At 40.0% G+C, this 21,800-nt stretch overlaps 1 pseudogene across 1 annotated transcript; it reads right to left on the reverse strand.

Annotated features, from left to right (window-relative positions):
* Positions 1–2,271: 2,271 nt before the first annotated feature.
* Positions 2,272–21,542, reverse strand: LOC311588171 (aldo-keto reductase family 1 member B1-like; annotated as a pseudogene). Its single transcript has 2 exons — positions 21,497–21,542; positions 2,272–3,170 (listed from the first exon to the last, which is right to left on the reverse strand). The product of its transcript is annotated as an aldo-keto reductase family 1 member B1-like (transcript).
* Positions 21,543–21,800: the final 258 nt, after the last annotated feature.

The raw sequence follows: 21,800 nt of genomic DNA on the forward strand, positions 1-21,800 counted from the left end.
GAAGAATGATATACTCTACTTAAACAGAAACACGATAGCCAGGAGTACCTGACTAATGAATTAAATGAACTTAACTATGGGCAAAGATCTGTTCAGTAAGTGAAGCTTATTATCATTGTTAATCACTATTGTATTTATTGTCCTTGATTCTCGGCTTGTCTGTTGGCCACTTTCAGTTTCTGTGAGAAAATAGAGAATGGTGTTTTCTCAGGCATGCTGTGAGAGCATGAACACTCTGAGCCCAGGGAGCCTGTGAGGAGAAGCAAGGTATAAATTCAGAAGATATGAAGAGGATCTCACTCAGAGCCTGGAATTACACGAAAAGAAAAATCCTTTAAGAGTTATTTCTTATTCAAACAGGAATTGTTGCATTATTAAATCCACCATACTGGGAGCTTGGCTGCTTCACAGGCAAACTTTCAAATCTTACTTATTACTGCTCCAACCTAGATGGGAAAAAGAAGCTGAAAAAGACATCCCGGGAAGTAGATCAGAAAGAAGATACTTGTGGGGTTGTGGAGAATTATTGCTTTCTGCCTACTTGGGCCAGTTGCTTTTAACTTTACAAAATACTCTTTTCTACCTTCTCTTTGGGATGGCAGCAATGAGCTCAGCCCAATGTGAAGCCAGGACCCAGATAGAAAGCTCCTGCATAATAACATATCTGTGCTCTTAAATACTTAGCCTGCCTCTTAAAAATATTCAGGATGGTAAATAAACTGCAGCTTTTTATAACACTGTGTTTTTACCTAACTATCCACCATATTTAACATATATTGAATGCCTTATATGGATGATTTATTAAGCTTTTGAAAGAATTCTTTGAGGGTTGGTGAGATAGATAGTGAAGTGAGTAATATGCTTGTCCCTAAGCCTAAAGGTTCAAGTTTAAACTTCAGCACTCATATGGTGGAAAGAAAGAACTTGACTCCCACAAACTATCCTTCGACCTCTACTATAGATGTTTTTTTTTCTTAAATATATGCAACTTATTTGAAGACTGACAGTAAGTAGCACAATTTGAGTTTAGCAGAGAAACTGAATAGAAAGCTTGTGCTTTAACAAATACTCAAAAACACTAAAGGCTTGCTCATTTTCTTGGACAAGGGAATCAGCCAATGTTGGAGGTTCTATCCTGAATTTTGGGGTAGAAAAGACACTTGGAAGAACATTTGAACTAATATTTAAAATATTAGAAATTTTTCAATAGCTGACACCAATTCTGAGGTACAAAGAGAGCAGAGAAGCATTTGAAGGGAAGCCTCTAAAGGATTCAGAGGAAGGGAAACACATGAAGATGCACATGTTGAGGGTAGAAAGAAGCAGTGATGGCCCTCCTACTGTGTGGTAAGAGGAGTATGTGAAAGAAGCTCAGTGTGATATAACCTTTCACTTGTTTCTATAACTGTGTACCTAGCATGTATATCGCTCTTTGCTAACCCAGCTTCCATGTAGAAAATGTGGGAAAGAAGTCACCCTTAGTTATTTCTGATTGTATATCATTTGCCCATTAAAAGGTATTAGTGGACTTTCCTAATATTACAAGGTGAGGTAGAGGGGCATAAGTACTAGGAACATGGCTTAGTAGAGTTTCTAGAGTAATTATTAATTTTAATTGTTAACTGAAGATAACCTAGAATGGCCAGAGAAAGGAATCTCTGGGAATGCCCTTATCTTGGTTGCATTAATTGAAGTGGTAAACTCCACTCTACAGGTGGGGCCATCTCTTCACTGGGGTCTAGACTGCTTGAGAAGTGGAGCTGAGCTGCAGAATGCATGTACTCATCTCTCTTTTCTGGTGCCTGGAGACATAATGTAAATAGCTGTTTTTGCTCTCTTGCCATAGTGGACTGTAGCCTGGAACTGTGAGTCCAATGACCTTTCTCCATTGAAGTTATTTTTTTTCAGGCTATTTTTTTTTGTTACTTTTGTTTTGTTTTGTTTCCCACAAAAGGAGATTTTATTTGAGGCAAAGAGAAGTCTGACCCAAAGGAATACAGATCTAAGCATTCAAAACCTGTTAGTGACACTACTTGGGCTCTAAGTCTTGCTCTCTTTGCCTAGAAAGGGTGCTAGTGTTACATGTCCTCCAGGTGGGGAAGAAGAAAGACCAACAAAGGCTGGATGAAACACCTCAACTACTGACACTAACAAATTAACAAATTCTGCAAAGTGCCGCCTAGTGCAGAGGATACAGGACACAGGCCAGTAGAAAGGACAAATGAGACAAGAACAGGTGTTAGTCACTGGGGAAAAGCAGGGATCCAAACCTCAGACTTCTGCGTGGAAGGGGTAATCCTTGTGTTTGACATAGATCATCAAGTCACACACCCTCCAGTTCCTCTTGTAGCTGAGTAGAGTGGTCACATACTCACTGCTCAGCTCAAAATCAAAGACCTTAAAGTTCTCAGCCATGCATATCACAGACTTGGGGATCACCACCAAGTTCCTTTGTATAGGGAATCAGATCAGCCCTTGGGCTGTAGTTTTATTGTACTTGGCTGCAATTGTTTTGATCCTGGACTCCTCCATGAGAGAAAGTACTTCAGGCTTGGCCCAAGGCCTGTCAGGAGAACCAAGGGGACTGTACGCAGTCACCATGATGCCTTTGGAATGGTAGTATTGAATCAGCTTCTCCTAAGTTAGGTATGGGTTTCACTCAGTCTGGCTAACCACAGGCTTACATTTTAAAGCTAGGTTTGTTTAGGATCCTCTCAGTCTGAAGAGGGTTGAAGTTGGAGACACCAATAACTTTCACCAAACCTTCATCCACTAGTTGTTCCATGGCCATCTGACTGTCCACAAAATTGGTGTCACTAGGAATCACACTCTCTGATGCATCTAGAGAGAAATAATCAGACCCACGCTTGAAGCCTTTTACCCAGTGAATAAGGTAGAGGTACAAGTAGTACAGGTGCAGGTCACTGAGTGTCTTCTGGCAGGCTCATTTCACCATGCTCTTGTCATGGAACATGTACCACAGCTTATAAATGATGAAAAGCTCCTGGTGCTTCACCACCTGCTCCTTGAGCTTATCCTGGAGGCCACTCCCACCTCCTTCTCACAGTCAATGTGGTGGTACCAAGTATCAATGGCTAACTTCACGGCCTCAGTCCTCTGGCCAGGATGGAACTTCCAGGTACACAGGCCCAGGGTGGGTATCCAGATGGCTGGTCATGACCAATGCATGTTATACAAGCTGACCGGCACCTGTCCTCAGGCTACATTTTTATCATAGAAACAAAAAAGGAGAGAATTTAGTTATCTATACCATTCTGTGTATATGTATCTTGGTAAATGTTGACAAAAGTTTTCAATATGATTTGCAAGTGAAATGTTAGCAAGGAAATGGATAGGTAAATAAAAATGAATGGATAATGAATATAGATTTTAACATTAGTTGCTATACATACTATTTATTATTTAGGATCTAGTTCTGATTAAGTTTCAGGTTTCAAGATGTTTAAGATGTAGTTCAAATTTCTAATCTATTACTGTGAAAGAAAATATTCTGACCAAATGCAAGTTAAGAGAAGAACACTTTATTTTGTTTTGTTTTTTAAGCTTCCAGGTCACAATCTCTCACTGAATGAATCCAGAAAAGGAATTCAAAGGCTGACCTGCTGGCTAATCCTCATTGCATTACCTCTAACCCTGTCCCCCCAAAAAAATCAATTCTCAGCTAAAGAAGTATAGAAGGAGCTTGAAAATTTCTGCTAGACAAGTGGCTTGATGCTGCTCATGCTTAACTAGCTTTCTTATACATTCTGGGACCACCTGTTCAGGGAATGTTGTTGCTCAGCCTCAGTGTAGGTTTGGCTCTCATTCACCAGTCAGCTCTCCAGCCAGGCCCTCACAGACATGCATGTAGGCAACCTGGACCTAGGTAATTCTTCAATTAAGACTGTCTTCTTAGATGACTCTAGGCTGTGTCAAGTTGACAATTAAAGGTAACTGGAACATGTACTGTGTCTTCGGTTTAGAAATTCTTCATTTAGCCAGTTTAATGGTCTATGCTCATTCATAAGATGGAAAAAATCATCACATCCCCAGAGATAAGGGGATTTCAAAATGTTAGAGCCATTTTAACATAATCACCTGTGATCTCCAAGTTTTTATGACTTTATAGAAATTTGATTTGAGAAAAGACATGGTTGTTGTGACTCTAGTGTTTTAACTTTAAAATCAGATTATACTACTGATCAACTCAGGATTTGTTTTTACTCTTAGCACACACAGGACCTGTTCCTGTGATTTAATTTTTAAAATTTTATGGTTTTTGTTTGTATATGTTTACATTTGTGTATATGTGCATAGGCATACAGTGTCTCCAGAGACACAGGTGTGGGCATTAAATAACCTGAAGTTGTACCTTCAGGCAGTTGAAAGCCATTCAGTCTTGGTGCTGGGACCAAACTCCAGTCTGTTAGAGAAAATCAGGAGTTTTTAATCTCTGCATCTTCTTTCCAGCACCAAAATGTTCAGAAATCAATAATATAATATCTTCTTTGCAGACTAAAAAGTATAATAAGAAGAAAACATCTACAATGAGGGTATAGAGAATTCAGTGTGTTTTTTCTATTCCAGATCTCTTGGACTAAAACATATCAATATATATTTTTATTATTAATATTGGAGTAGAAATGTCAAAGAGACTACATAGTCTGAGAAAATATATAGGAAGTAAACATTAGCATTAAGTAATTAGGAAAACATGTATTTTATTTGATCAAATATACTTGTTGATAGATATTATTTTAGATAATGAGGAAGAAATAAGCAATACTATGAAACATAATACAGTGATAAGTATGCAAAAGCAATAGAAAAATCCATTAGCCTATGTTTTTCATGACAGTAATCTATGGGAAACATGTCAAGAGTTAATTTGAAGCTGTATGAGTCAGGATGAATATGAAAACAGAAAGCTACTGACTGTAAATAGTCACTTAAACTATTATTTCATTTAGGAAAATAGTCCAGAATCTATACCTTTTCAAATATGACTCTATCTCAAAAATGCAGAAATGTTAACTAACATGGCATTTGAGATCAATATAAGCCACTATAGATCAGACTTCCCATAGGATTGCATGTTTATAAAAAAAAAAAGCTGCAAAGAAAGTCCATGTCAAAGGGAGTCCCTGCTCCCCTTACTAGAGGACAGACATGAAGCCTGAGCTGCCTGTCAGCTACATCTTTGTAGGGGACCCAGGTCCAGTCCATGAAAGTTCCTTCGTTGGTGCTTCAGTCTCATCATACCCCTCTGGGTCCTAGTTGATTGACTTTGCTGGTCTTCTTGTGAAGCTCCTGTAACCTTCAGGTTCTTTTCTTCTTCCCCTGGCTTTTCCACAGGGCTCCCTACACATCATTCAATGTTTGTCTATGAGTCTCAGCATCTTTTCTATCTGCGTCTGGGCAGAGCCTCTCAGAGGACAACTCTGATAGGCTCCTGCTTTCAAGCAAAGCAGAGTCTCATTAGTAGTGTCAGGAGTTGGTTCTCTCCCATGGGGTGAGTCTTGGGTTGTGACCAGGTACTGATTGGTCATTCGCTAAATATCTCCTCTATCTTCTTTTTCTTTATCCCTGCACATCTTACAGAGAGATATAAGGATGGATTTCAGACCTGCTGAGAGTGGAGGCAAGAGGACAAAAAACCTGTAGAGAAAAGAGAAACTGACAAGCTAGAGACGGTAGGCTTCTGGGGATATGAGAGAGACTCTAGCAAAGAGTTCTAGTAACAGGGGCCATAGAGACTGAAGAAGACACCCTCTAACTAGACAAGTTTCCTAGTAGAGGGAAGGGAACACCAACCCACCCATAAAAAATCTGACTCAAAATTTACCCTCTGTTATGTACTTTTTACTTGCTCTTTGTGTGTGTGTGTGTGTGTGTGTGTGTGTGTGTGTGTGTGTGTGTGTGTGTGTGTGTGTGGTTTTACTTGAAATATCTACAGGTGGAATAAAAGTACCTAGAAAAAATGGTATCTTTAGGAATTGTGTTAAATACATGGTATTCTGTCTGGTGCATGGCTAATGAAGTTCCAAGTGCACAGGAAGATGTAGTTGCTATGAGATCAGTCATGTTTGATCTAGTGCTCGGTTATGCTGTGGAAATTAAGTACTAGTTATAACTAAACAGTATCAATGCAAAATTCAATAATCCAGTTCAAATACGAAAATTTATGTCATGTTTTAATATTACATTTATAGAAATTAAGTAAAAAAAATAGATTATGTCACCTGGATCTATTAAATATAAATTTATGTGTATATATAACATATATATATATTGACTATATAGAGTTTAATAAGTATGTTCTTAGTTACAAATAATATTCATTTAAAATTCCAAATTACAGCCTTTGATTTAGCAAGATGACTTGTTACAACTCAGAACTAGGAGTGAAGAAGTTCCAATACACAAAGTGTAAAGTTGAGATATAGAAACCCACTTCTGCTTCAAAATATGTTAATATTTCCAGTGCACACCAAAAGTTTGTTGTATGTTTAGAGTTCTCATTTCAAATGAGGTCAGTTAATATTATTGGACCTGGCCTTACAAATCTGAGGAAGGTGCAGGCTTGTACATTCTATCTGTAAGAAAGGAGGGTTTTATATATAGTATGAATGTATATGTATATATTCAACCAAGGTCTTACTCTTTGGTTACACCATACTAAACGTTGTAATTGGCATGTGAAAAAGTTTTAGAAAAACTTAGTAGTGCTATATATATATTCCATATGTTATGACAATAACACAAAACACTTCAAGTGAGCAAACATCCTAAGTGGAGATTGATAAATCATACCAACTCAATGCCTATGCAGCCATTGAAGTGCCAATGAAAGATATGTATGTTGAACTGTCAAACAATGCAGAAAGTACACTCGAGAAGCCACCCCAACAGCCAGTGCAGTTGTGTCTTAGAAACTGTAGTTTTACAAACAGATGCACAGTCCTACAGAGTCTGCATGAGAACACAGAACATTAAAATTGTCCTTGTAGAGTGAAGGATTGTGGATTATATTCTTCAGAATGTCCCCAGATCTTACATAGTTCTGCTACAATACAACACTAAGCATATTAAAAGAATAATAAACCACTTAGAGATTGTTAGAACTGAACCAGAACATAAAATCAATCAATATCAATATATATACATATATATTCAATAATTTTTATTTTTTCTGCTTTGATTTCAAGCACTTTAAATATTATTAGTCTCCTTTTTTAGCTCTGTGCTTCCATCACCTTTTGTTTATAGCAGATAAATATGCAACTTCCCAGGAATGACATAAAAATCATATTCAGTTCTATTGGGGAGAAATGTCAGGCAGGAGGTCCTTGTTTAGCTTTCAGGATAGTTTGAATTGTACCAGGACAAAGCACAGGCAGAGTCACCAGCATTGAAGGAATGAAGAAACAGGATGGAGGGAATATAGGGAAGGTGTGGAGGAAGCATGGAGTGCGGGAAATGGAGGTCGTGGATGAAGAGAGGGGATGGAAAGCAAACTTCTGAAGTTGAATCTCCAGTTACAAAGAGCTGTGGAAATCAGCTTCCTAGCAGTTGAATCTGTTTAATATTAGTATAGATATGCACATTTTAAGACTACAATTGGCTCTTTAATCAAATGGAAAATATAATGAAACATTTTAATGTCTAAATACTCAAAACTGAGTCATTGGTCTCTGGTATTTCAGTGAGTTGAAATCTACTTCCATATATATATATACACATATATAATTAAAATTCAGACTTTGAACATAAATTTAATGTAGCAATATTGTCACAATATCCTGTTATAGATTAAATCAGACTTTTGAATTATTGGTACCAACTTACTTTTATTCTACGTACAAGGCCACCTTACTTCATCTTAAAATTTTCAGATGTGCATTTTATAAGCTCTATAGAGTATTTCTATTTATATATCATATTTTATATACCCCTTGTAACTGGTACTTGCATTTCACAGGACATCCATCTGCTGCCCTATGTGTCATCATAGCATTTACATATGGAGTGTGGTAGAGCCTATTCTGCATTCAAGATGCCATTGGGGGAATTTCCAAACTTTTGGTGCTCAAATAAATTAACATTGAAGACACTAACATTCTACAGTACTTCTGGTTCCTTACCTTACAACCATACAAAGCAATCATACATTTGAATCCTCTTTATTTTTCACTCTCAATTTCTCTCTTTTTTTTAACTAATTAAACATTTTTTATTTTTTACATATACATTTATATTATTACACATATATACAATAAACTACCTATAGCAAGAGGAATCATGACACAATCAGGAATTATATAAATGTTACATCCTTAGTGTTTTGGCTATTTGTATTTAACAAACTTGAAGAAAACATCTTTCCTATCTTAGTGCATCTAAAATCCTGGATGTAAATCAATCTCCATCTTGTCTTGTCATTATCAACTTAAAACATCTATCTAGACCAAAAAACATCTTAAACCCTAAACACCTAAGCTTCATAATAAAACTAAGCTACCTGGTCTTCAACTTTATCAGAGACTTGAGAAAGAATAAACTTGATTACCGGAGTATACCAGGAGTGCAAGTTAGTAGCTTTCCAAATGAAAAGATAACAGAGCCTGTTTTCTAACTGAATAGTCACCGAAAACTCTCTATAATGTTGGAGCATGTTCTTCAGCCTTGAAATTTCTTTTAATGCTATTGTTGTCTTTGGTTTTGCATAGGCTAATAGAATATTTCTTAATACTTTTCTATTTCTGTAAAGAAACACCATGAGAAAGACAACTGTTATATTTAAAGACATTCTATTAGAGGCTTTCTTATAGCTTCAGAGGTTTACTCTATTGCCATTGTCATGCAGGGAGCATGGTGACAGGCAGATGTCCTGCTGGAGAAGTATCTGAGAACTACATTGTGATCCAGAAACAGAAAGAAAACACTGGACATAGTGTAGGCTTTTTGATTCCCCAAAGCCCACAACCAGTGACACATCCTCCACCAAGGCCACCCCTATTCCAGAAAGCCATATCTTCCTAATCCTTCTCAAATAATGCAACTCCCTGATCTCTGTCTCTGCCTCTCTGTATCTCTCCTTTTTTTCATCAGCACATCAGGGTATCATGTCATGAGAAAGTATGTAGAATGTAAACAATGAAGTTTACTTTGGGGGCTGGGGAGATGGTCAGGTAAGAAGAGCTTGCTGAACAGCTGAGTTTGGATTCCTGAGCACTTGTTTAAAAAATAGGGCTTTGTGGCCAATGCCTCTAATCCCAGGACTTGGACAACATAGACAGGAGTACTCGAGTGGTTTGCTAACTAGCCAGTGTGTCCAAATTATCTAAGTTCAGATTCAATAAATGATCCTATCTCAAAAACTGAGGTGACAAATGATTGAAGAAGAAGGCACCTGATAATGGTCTCTGACCTCCATATATGTGTTCACCCATATGCATTCTCAGTCCCCCTGCAACACGCACACACCCTTGCACACAATAAAATGATTCGTTTTTGCTTTACTCATTGCGTGATTGAATGTTACTGCTGTTGTATAGTGACAGTGAATACCTACAATTAAGTATTTGCCCAACAGTGTTTCAATACTTAGGAGCCGTGACTGTGCTTTGTCAAAGAAATAGCAAATAAGGCCAGAAATTAAATTCTGCATTTACATTCAGATACAATAAAAATGATAGACCTAGAACATTTGATTCTGGTATTTTTATGGTTTTAGCAAATTACCACAAAGTGGTCTAAAGGAGTAGAAAATCATGACCTTCATATTGCCAAGGCCACATTTTCAAAAACTATCTTACCAATAAAAACCAAAGTGTTGGCAGAGCTGAATTATTACCCAAGGTATTAGGAAACAATCTAACTTCCTTGTCATTTGCAGGCACTATAGCACACTATACTCCTTAGCTTGTGGCCTCTGTCCATCCAAGTCTCTTATCACTGACTAAACCACTATCTTATTCTTATCTGGAACCTCAAGGTTAGAATGGATTCATGTTGAAAATCCAATAAAAATATTCCTACCTTTGACCATGTCCCCTGGACGGGGAGACCTGGTGGCAATCAGAGGAAGGACAGCAGGTTACCAAGAAGAGACTTGATACCCTATGATCATATAGAGGGGGAGGTAATCCCCCTCAGGAACAGTCATAGGGGAGGGGAATAAGGGGAAAATGGGAGGGAGGGAAGAATGGGAGGATACAAGGGATGGGATAACCATTGAGATGTAACAAGAATAAATTAATAAAGGAGGAAAAAAAAGAATTAAAAAAATATTCCTACCTCAAAACCCTTAACTGCATCTCCATATTGCCTTTTTATATTTGGAAGCATAATTAATATTTCCTGAAGTTAAATTGTGAGCTGTTGGGAAGAAAAGAGACATCAGTGTGCTCAATAATAGCTCCAAAGTCATTTTTATGAGATATTGAGCAGGACTGCCTCTAGAGACTAAGAAGCCTGCAATAACTACTTCAGTGAAATATTTTGGAAACCAACATTTGCAGCCTTGATGAAAATATGTTATGAAACCAGGAAGATGTTCAATAAGTAAATACACTTGCTAAGCAAGCATGAGGACCTGAGTTCAAATCCCTAGCACTCACATGATATTCTGCAAGTGGCAGCTTGTGCCTGTTATCTCGGAATTGTGTGTAAAGTGGGGATATGAAGAAAGAGGAAAATTACTAGATGGCAGCCTAATTATAAAGCTTGGTTGAGGTTTTATTTTAAAGTAGTAAGGTAAAGAATGTTAGAGACAGACAAGTAGTACCATCCTTTGGCTTCCATATGTATGCACAGAAGCACAAAAACAAGTATATGTGTTCACATCTATATAAATATGCCTACACAAGAAAAACGGAAGAGGAAGAGGATTCCAAGATGGCGCCGACCAGTAGGCACCATAGCTGATCTTCTCTGAGGAGACCAGGGACTTGAATGGAACCACAGACTGCTGGATTTTGAGAACTGTAGGTGAGTGGGACCCCAAACTCCGCAGACCACCAGGGGGTCCAACCCCGGGACAAGCGACAGCCCCGAGGGCTAAACGCACTCCCCAAACTCTGAAAAGGAATCCACAATCAAGCTGTAGCCAGCACAAAAAACCCAAATTCGCCATTTGGGGAGGAGATTTTCCGGAGCCCCAAGCCTGAGGAGTCTCAGCGAATAGGGTGAAACTACCATTGATCCTGTACATCCACACCGCGCCGAACTGCGGACGGCACCTGCCTAACCCGGGTGGAAACACAGGTGGCGAGTCTCACCAAAACCAACTAGATCTGGGGACCGCGTCCGCGTCCTGCGCTCAAGCTGAAGCCAGACACAAAGGTTTGACCCTGCAAACTGGGGCAGTTAGCAACCGGCGTGGTCTGCTCCCACAGCCCAGTGGGTCCGCCCACGTTATAGGGAGCCGAGGGTCACGCTTGCAGGGACTAACTACTGCCCTAAAGGGAACTGGCAGTACTCCGGCAGGAGATTCACGCCAGCGGTCTGAACTGCCTTTGGCGCCAGCTGCGTGGCCCGACTGCCGGCAATCCCCAAACAACTGAACTAACTGGGCCCATCTTTGTGGGCCCGCGACAGATCCACCCAGGCTATCGGGAGCTGTGGGTCTTACTGGCAGGGAATAACTGCTGCCCTAAGGCGACGCACGCTGCCTTTCTCTAGCAGAAAGGGAAAATACAGGAGATTTGTCGCCAGCCGAGGGGAGGAGCTGCTGGCTCTGACTGGGCTCTACCTGAACAATAGACCTAGCAGGGGTCATTCTTGCGCACCCTCGTTAGGACCGCCCACTTTATCCGGAGCTGTGGGCCTTGCTGGCAGGGAATAACTGCTGCCTTAAAGCGTCTGGGAGCGGTCTAACCTGCTTTTGTCCCCAGCCACGGGGACGAGCTGCTGGCTCTGACTGGGCTCTACCTGATCAATAGACCTAGCAGGGGTCATTCTTGCGCGCCCTCGTTAGGACCGCCCACTTTATCCGGAGCTGTGGGCCTTGCTGGCAGGGAATAACTGCTGCCTTAAAGCGTCTGGGAGCGGTCTAACCTGCTTTTGTCCCCAGCCACGGGGACGAGCTGCTGGCTCTGACTGGGCTCTACCTGATCAATAGACCTAGCAGGGGTCATTCTTGCGCGCCCTCGTTAGGACCGCCCACTTTATCCGGAGCTGTGGGCCTTGCTGGCAGGGAATAACTGCTGCCTTAAAGCGTCTGGGAGCGGTCTAACCTGCTTTTGTCCCCAGCCACGGGGACGAGCTGCTGGCTCTGACTGGGCTCTACCTGATCAATAGACCTAGCAGGGGTCATTCTTGCGCGCCCTCGTTAGGACCGCCCACTTTATCCGGAGCTGTGGGCCTTGCTGGCAGGGAATAACTGCTGCCTTAAAGCGTCTGGGAGCGGTCTAACCTGCTTTTGTCCCCAGCCACGGGGACGAACTGCTGGCTCTGACTGGGCTCTCCCTAGCTGTATCCCACAATATAGGGAGCTGAGGCTCATATGTGCAGGGTATAACCGCTAATTTATAGCAAGCTGGGAGTGGCCTGGCATACAGGGGCGTGGAAACTGCTACCTCCTCAGATACTGCCAGTGGCCTGAAACCGTATGGTTACAGGCACAGATCCTGTAATCTCCAACAGGCAGATCCTAGCTGTGTCAGCTCCTGCAGACCCAGCAAGAACTCCCAAATTCATGGGAAAGGCTGAACGCTCCTAAGACAGCTACAACCCAGAAGATCTGATCCACCTGGGGTCTTGGCTACAAAGCAACAGGAAAGACAGACAGCTGGGATCAACCTACACAACCAGAGAGCTTGTGTGCTGACCTTACTCTAGATCCCAATACTGCTGACTTGAGATACAGCAGTAAGGGGAAAAGGCCCAAACAGAAACCTACTTCGCGGGACTCAGCCTCGAGCCTAAGGTGTTGAGAAAAATCTACAGGAGTAGAATCTGAATCACCAGCCTGGTCCAGGGAAGTACTCCCTGTTCCCCACAGATAAGGGCACCCTACCTATAAGCAGACATCAACTATCCACTCCCAAACAGGGAAGGTCACTACAAACCACCTCCCAACATTAGATTCACCAAAATGACAAGGGGACAACGAAAGAATGCTAACAAAAACCAAAACAGGATGGCATCTCCAGATCCCAGCAATCCTAATGAAAACAACCTGGAGAACCCAACAACAATGGATATAAATGAAAACCACCTCAAATCCTTAGTAAGTAAGATGATATTGGAAGAATCAAATAAATTTTGTAAACAAATGCAGGAGGAAGCAAACAAGAGGGCTGATGACTTAAAAGAGTCATATAAAGAGGCATTTGAAGAATTTCAGAAAAACACAAATAACCAGATGAAGGAAATTATTAAAACAGTTCAAGACCTGAAGATAAAAATGGAAGAAATCATAAAAGAACGCACGGAAGAAAAACGCGATCGAGAAGCATCAGAAAAGAAAGCAAACATCTCAGAGGTGGCCTTATCTAACAGATTGCAAGAAATGGAAGAACGAATATCAGGACTTGAAGATACAATCGCACAATTGGAAACAATCATCCAGGATAATGCTAAATCTGAAAAGTTCCTGACACAAAGCGTTCATGAAATAAAAGACAACATGAAAAGACGAAACTTGAGAATAATAGGGATAGAGGAAAGAGAAGGTAACCGACTCCACAGCCCAGAAAATATCTTTAACCGAATAATAGAAGAAAATTTCCCCAATTTGAAGAAGGAGATGCATACGAACATACAAGAGGCCTACAGAACACCAAATAGAATAGACCCAAAAAGAAAATCTTCCCGCCACATAATAATAACAACACAAAATATACAGAACAAGGAAAAAATATTAAAAGCGGCAAGAGAAAAAGGACGAGTAACATATGAAGGCAAACCTATCAGAATCACTCCTGACTTCTCAGCAGAGACCATGAAAGCCAGAAGGGCCTGGACAGAGGTTCTGCAAACGCTAAGAGAACACAGATACCAGGCAAGACTACTATATCCAGCAAAATTATCAATAACCATTGGAGGTGAAGACAAGATATTCCATGACAAAAACAAATTCACACAATACCTAGCAACAAATCCGGCTTTACAGAAGTTACTAGAAGGAAAACTCCACCCCAACCGGTCAAACTACAACCAAAAATACATAAGAAATAAATAACTACACCATTGCAAAATCACAACTTCACAAAAACTCGATTGTTATAAATACCAAAAATGAAGGGACTTACCAATCACTGGTCATTAATATCTCTCAACATTAATGGTCTCAACTCTCCAATAAAAAGACACAGACTAACAGAGTGGATGCATAAACACGACCCAACATTCTTCTGCATTCAAGAAACACATCTCAACCACAAGGACAGACATTGCCTCAGAGTGAAAGGTTGGGGAAAAATATTCCAAGCAAATGGTCACAAGAAACAAGCTGGGGTAGCTATTCTAATATCTAATAAAATAGACTTTCAACCAAAATTAGTCAAAAGGGACAAGGATGGTCACTTCATACTTGTCAAAGGTAAAGTCAACCAGGAAAACATCACGATTTTGAACATCTATGCTCCGAATACAAGGGCTCCGACATTTGTAAAAGAGTTATTAACAAAGCTTGCCCCATTCATCGATACCCACACATTAATAGTGGGAGACTTCAACACCCCACTTTCACTCAAGGATAGGACTTTGATTTCAAAACTAAGCCGGGAAATAACTTCATTAACCAATGTCATGAATCAAATGGATCTAACAGATATCTACAGAACTTTCCACCCAAACGCAAAGGAGTATACCTTTTTCTCAGCACCCCATGGAACGTTCTCTAAAATTGATCACATAGTTGGTCACGAAGCAAACCTCAACAGATACAAGAAGATTGAAATAATACCTTGTATCTTATCAGATCACCATGGTCTAAGGCTGGACTTCAACAACAATAGAAATAACAAAAAGCATACCAACACGTGGAAACTAAACAACTTTCTACTTAATGACACATGGGTCACGGAAGAAATAAGGGAAGAAATAAAAGACTTCCTGAAATTCAATGAAAATGATGGAACAACATACCCAAATTTGTGGGACACATTGAAAGCAGTGCTAAGAGGAAAATTCATAGCACTAAGTGCCTTTAAAAAGAAAATGGAGTCATCCCACATAAACAACCTAACAACACATCTGGAAGCCCTAGAAAAAAAAGAAGCAGAAACACCCAAGAGGAGTAGACGCCTGGAAATAATCAAACTCAGAGCTGAAATCAATAAATTAGAAACAAAGACAACAATCCAAAGAATCAACAAAACCAAGAGCTGGTTCTTTGAGAAAATTAACAAGATAGACAAACCGTTAGCCAATCTAACTAAAAGACAAAGAAAAGCTATCCAAATTAACAAAATCAGAAATGAAAAGGGAGACATAACAACAGACACCGAAGAAATACAAAGAATCGTAAGGACCTACTTCAAAGACATTTATGCCACAAAATTTGAAAATTTAAGGGAAATGGACAAATTTCTCGACCGATTCCATTTACCAAAATTGAACCAAGACCAGATAAACAAATTAAATAGCCCTATTTCGCCTATAGAAATAGAAGCAACCATTGATAGTCTTCCAACCAAAAAAAGCCCAGGGCCAGATGGTTTCAGCGCAGAATTCTACCAGTCCTTCAAAGAGGAGCTAATACCGATACTATTCAAGCTATTCCGAAAGATAGAAATGGATGGAATATTACCAAACTCCTTTTATGAGGCCACAGTCACATTGATACCTAAACCCCACAAAGACCCAACAAAAAAAGAGAATTTCAGACCAATTTCTCTTATGAACATTGATGCAAAAATACTCAACAAAATACTCGCAAAGCGAATACAACAGCATATCAAAGACATCATTCACCATGACCAGGTAGGCTTCATTCCAGGAATGCAGGGATGGTTTAACATACGGAAATCCATCAATGTAATCCACCATATAAACAAACTGAAAGAGAAAAACCATATGATCATCTCTTTAGATGCAGAAAAAGCATTTGACAAAATCCAACACCCATTTATGTTTAAAGTTCTGGAGAGATCGGGAATACAAGGCACTTTTCTAAACACAATAAAGGCTATATATAGCAAACCAATAGCCAACATTAAATTAAATGGAGAGATACTCAAGGAAATCCCTCTAAAATCAGGGACCAGACAAGGCTGCCCACTTTCCCCATACCTCTTTAATATAGTTCTTGAAGTTCTAGCCAGAGCAATAAGACATCAAAAGGAGATCAAGGGGATCCAAATGGGAAAGGAAGAAGTAAAATTATCCCTATTTGCAGATGATATGATAGTGTATATAAGTGACCCCCAAAATTCCACCAGAGAACTCCTACAGCTGATAAACACCTTCAGCAAATTGGCAGGATACAAAATAAACTCAAAAAAGTCAGTAGCTTTCCTATATACAAATGACAAACAGGCAGAGGAAGAAATTAGAAAAATTACTCCCTTCACGATAGCCACAAGCAATATAAAATATCTAGGAATAACCCTAACCAAGCAAGTGAAGGATTTATTTGAAAAAAACTTTAAACCTCTGAAGAAAGAGATTGAAAATGACATCAGAAGATGGCGGGATCTACCATGTTCGTGGATTGGAAGAATCAACATAGTAAAAATGGCCATCTTACCAAAAGCAATTTACAGATTCAATGCAATCCCTATCAGAATACCTACTAAATATTTTGTAGATATTGAAAGAACAATTCTCAACTTCATATGGAGAAACAAAAAGCCCAGAATAGCAAAAACAATCCTTTACAATAAAAGATCCGCTGGAGGAATCTCCATACCTGATCTCAAGCTGTACTATAGAGCAACAGTAATTAAAACAGCATGGTACTGGCACAGCAATAGGCTAGTGGATCAATGGAATCGAACTGAAGACCCAGAGATGAATCCACACACATTTGCTCACCTGATTTTCGACAAAGAAGCCAAATCCATTCAATGGAAAAACGACAGCATCTTCAACAAATGGTGCTGGTCTAACTGGATGTCTACATGTAGAAAAATGCAATTAGACCCCTATTTGTCACCATGCACAAAACTCAAGTCCAAGTGGATTAAAGACCTCAACTTAAAACCACAGACATTAACCCAGTTAGAGGAAAAAGTGGGGAAGAGTCTGGAACTCATAGGCACAGGAGACAACTTCCTGAACAGAACACCAACAGCCCAGGCCTTAACATCAACAATTAATAAATGGGACCTCATGAGGCTGAGAAGCTTCTGTAAGGCTGGTGACACTGTCAAGAGAACAAAGCGACAGCCTACAGACTGGGAAAAGATCATCACCGACTCTTCATCTGACAAAGGTCTAATATCCAAAATATATAAAGAACTTAAGAAAATAAACACCACCAAACCAAATAACCCAATAGAGAAATGGGGCGCAGAGCTAAACAGAGAATTCTCAACAGAGGAATATCAAATGGCTGAGAAACACTTAAAGAAATGCTCGACCTCCTTAGTCATCAGAGAAATGCAAATCAAAACGACACTGAGATTCCATCTTACACCCATCAGAATGGCTAAGATCAATAACTCAACTGACACCTCATGCTGGCGAGGGTGTGGAGAAAGAGGAACACTCCTGCATTGCTGGTGGGAATGCAAACTAGTACAACCACTTTGGAAAGCTATCTGGTGCTTTCTCAGAAAAATGGGAATAGGGCTTCCTCAAGACCCAGCTATTCCACTCCTTGGAATATACCCAGAGGATGTACTACCACACAACAGGGACATATGCTCAACCATGTTCATAGCTGCCTTATTCATAATAGCCAGAACTTGGAAACAACCTACGTGTCCCTCAACAGAAGAATGGATAAAGAAACTGTGGTACATTTACACTATGGAATACTACTCAGCTATTAAAAACAAGGAATTTCCAAAATTTGTGGACAAATGGATTGAACTAGAAATTGTCATAATGAGTGAGTTCACACAGAAGCAAAAAGAGCTAAATGGTATATACTCACTTATATCGAGACACTAGCCCAAGGTGTACGTCCCCATGAAAAACTGTACCTACCAGAATAATGGGTAAGAGGGGAGGACATCCTATTGAATCTTTAGGTGTGAGAAGCCTGGGAGAAAGAGGAAATGGAAGGATCCAGTGGGTCCTGGAAAACTACAGGCGAGTCTGGGCCCTGGGGTCCTCCGCAAACTGTGGCAACAGCCAAGGAAAAAATAGGCAGTAAAAACCTTGAACCCCTACCCGGACTAGCCGATGGACATTCTCCACTGTTGAGTGGAGAAGAAGATCTAACTCTCACACAAACTCTGGTGCCCCATATTTGATCATGTCCCTTGGATGGAGATGCCTGGTGGCACTCAGAGGAAAGATAATAGGTCACCAAGGAGAGACTTGATACCGTATGAGCATATTCAGGGGGAGGAGATCCCCCTCAGACACAGACATAGGGGAGGGGAGTAGGGGGGGGAAGTGGGAGGAAGGGAGGGATGGGAGGATACATGGGATGGGCTAACAACTGAGATGTAATATGTATAAATTAATAAAAATGTATTAAAAAAAAAAAAAAAAAAAAAAAAAAAAAAGAAAAACGGAAGAGAAAAAAATGAACTTGAAGACCAGCCATTTTTATACTAAATCAACCTTTTCTGAAAAATTTTTGTCCAAGTCTCTGGGTCTAACCTATCAGTGTGTTTCATTGTAGAATTATAGACTTTCACAGGTAAAAGTATTAGGTCTGTTACACAGTAGTTATTAATATTGTACATGCCAAGAACACATGAAGTTATAGTACTGTGTCTCATGCAGTTTAGTTGGGGAATAAATGGATGGTTTTCTCTACTACAGACTGCTATATTTCAAGCAATCTCGTTGAATAGGAACTGACATGAGTATGTATAAAGATAAATCACTGTGGTTTTGAGTATTTCAGAAGTCTCTATGCAGTCATGGGAACTGGGCTGTTTCTAGGAGAATAGAAAGTTATGGAGACAGGGGATTTTTGTAAATCCACATATTAGCTTCACTAATAGATCATAGTACCTCTCTCAGGGCCAGGAGAATGCATTGCATATGTTCAGAAACTTATTAAGTACATTTCTGAATGTCAAACTCTATTGTCCACTTAAGCGTTTGAATCACTATAGATATGTCTGTAAGGGATTTTCTAGATATTTTGACTGAGGTGGAATGACCTGATTTAGATGTAGGTGGTACCATTCCATTGCCTGGGGTCCCAGTGAACATAAAAGGAAAAAGCTAGTTTAGCACAAACGTTTATCATTCTGATCCCAGATTTCAGATGCAATGTGACCAGCAGCCTTTTTCTGCACCTACCATGCTTTCTCTGCTATGATGGACTATGTGCCCTACTATAAGCCAGAGTAAGCACTTTATTGTTTAAATTGCTTTAGTGAGGCTTCTTTTTAGAACAATAAGAAAAGTAACCAAGACATCATCTATCTTGATGCCAGAACTAAAATTTTCAACTATCATATGGAAACATGCACGCTCCATTCTATATCTGGGGAGAAAGTGAATGATAAAAAAAAGGTCAGCATCTTGTCTTGGAACACAGGAGCCAAGGAAACCATGGTGATGAACTATATTTGTTTACAGTTTTTCCATCCTCCCTAAACTAAAGGTGAAGGACCCAGAACACACTTGTGCTGGTAGGAAATGATAAGAAAGGGGCATAGTAACAGTTATAAAAGTATTAGAAAATAATCATTGTCTTCCAGTGAAACATTTCACAATAACTGAATGTGTCCATGCTCATATCTGCTAAGATGTAACACTTGAAGGGCAGTAGTGAAGTTCCTAATCAGGATGCATGAACAATGGCTGAACAGGGCATTGGGGCTTTAATTCCTGTTGTATGGTTACAAAGAATTCCTAACCTATGTGATACAGTACAGATTATGCCATCTCTACCCATAAACACCAGAAAATTTTTGCAAAATTATTCACTACATTCTGCTTCTGTTAGAAAATCAGGCATGTCTTAGTGTAGCATCAAAGTTTTTAATCTACTATTGCTTACCAAGAAAAGAGTCATCTTCCCTCATGGTGCCAGAAAAGGCTCTGAAGGGAATAGGGAAGAAATATACCCAGCCAGGTAGATATTCCAGAGGAATGATGGGATGGAAGTTCCTACCTAATCACGAACAGTGAGGGGAACCTTCTCTGAGCATCAGTAGGTATCATAGTCACCTTCTCTGTAATTTGTTTTATTAACATTCTCAAAGGTATAGAAACAGAAAGCAGTGTTAATTGGGAAAAATTGAGAAGGTAATGTTTGTTTCTATTAAATGAGGGTATTTGAAGCAAGAAATATAGTTCGTATTTTGATGACAGTTCCATATTTTATATTATATGACAACGTTTACTTGTTATTATTGGAGAAAGCTCTTTAAGGCTTATTGTAGATTTCTTTTTTTAATTTTTTATTAATTTATTCTTGTTACATCTCAATGGTTATCCCATCCCTTGTATCCTCCCATTCTTCCCTCCCTCCCATTTTTCCCTTATTCCCCTCCCCTATTACTGTTCCTGAGGGGGATTTCCTCCCCCTGTATATGCTCATAGGGTATCAAGTCTCTTCTTGGTAACCTGCTGTCCTTCCTCTGAGTGCCACCAGGTCTCCCCCTCCAGGGGACATGGTCAAATATGAGACACCAGAGTTCATGTGAAAGTCATACCCCACTCTCCACTCAACTGTGGAGAATGTTCTGTCCATTGGCTAGATCTGGGTAGGGGTTTAAGGTTTACCGCCTGTATTGTCCTTGGCTGTTGCCTTAGTTTGAGCGGGACCCCTGGGCCCAAATCTGCCTATCATAATGTTATACTTGTAGGTTTCTAGGGCCCTCTGGATCCTTCTATTTTGCTATTCTCCCATGCTTCTCTCATCTAGAGTCCCAATAGGATGTTGTTAACCCAGAAGCAGAAAGACTCAAATGGTATATACTCACTTATATCTGCATATTAGCCCAAGGGGCATGTCCCATGAAAGCCTTCACTTACCAGGAAACTGGGACAGAGGGGAGGACATTCTATTGGGACTCTATTGTAGATTTCTTTGTATTCTTTCGAAAAATCTTTTATTTAATGAATTTATTCAGATTACATCTCTATTGTTATGCCATCTTTTGTATCCCCACATTCCTCCCTCCCTCCAACTTTCACTCTATCCCCCTCCCCTATGTCTGTGACCGAGGGGGACCTCCTCCCACACTATATGGTCATAGGCTATCAAGTCTCATCTTGGTAGCCTGCATAGTCTTTCTCTGAGTGCCACTAGGCCTCCCCACCACGGGGAAGTAATCAAATATGGAGCACCAAAGTTCATGTCCAGGTCAGTCCCCCGATCTCCACTCAACTGTGGAGAATGTCTAGCTGATTGCCTAGATCTGAAAAGGAGTTCAATATTTACTGCAAGAATTGTCCTTACCTGGTGCAGGAGTTTGCACAGAACTGCTGGTCCCAGATCTGCCCATCATGATATTTTTCTTGTAGCTTTCTAGGACCCTCTGTATCTTTCTGTTTCCCCATTCTCCCATACTTCTCTCACCAAGAGTCTCAATAGAGTGTCCTCAAAACTATCCCAATCTCCTGGTAAGTGAAGACTTTCAGGTGACATGCCCCTTGGGCTACTATGCAGATATAAGTGAGTATATACCATGTGAGTCTTTTTGGTTCTGGGTTAACTCACTCAGTGTGATAATTTCTAGGTCCATCCATTTGTCCACAAATTA

The sequence above is a fragment of the Acomys minous genome (genome assembly GCF_964271855.1).
Source record: "Acomys minous genome assembly, chromosome: 17".
Classification (NCBI taxonomy): domain Eukaryota; kingdom Metazoa; phylum Chordata; class Mammalia; order Rodentia; family Muridae; genus Acomys; species Acomys minous.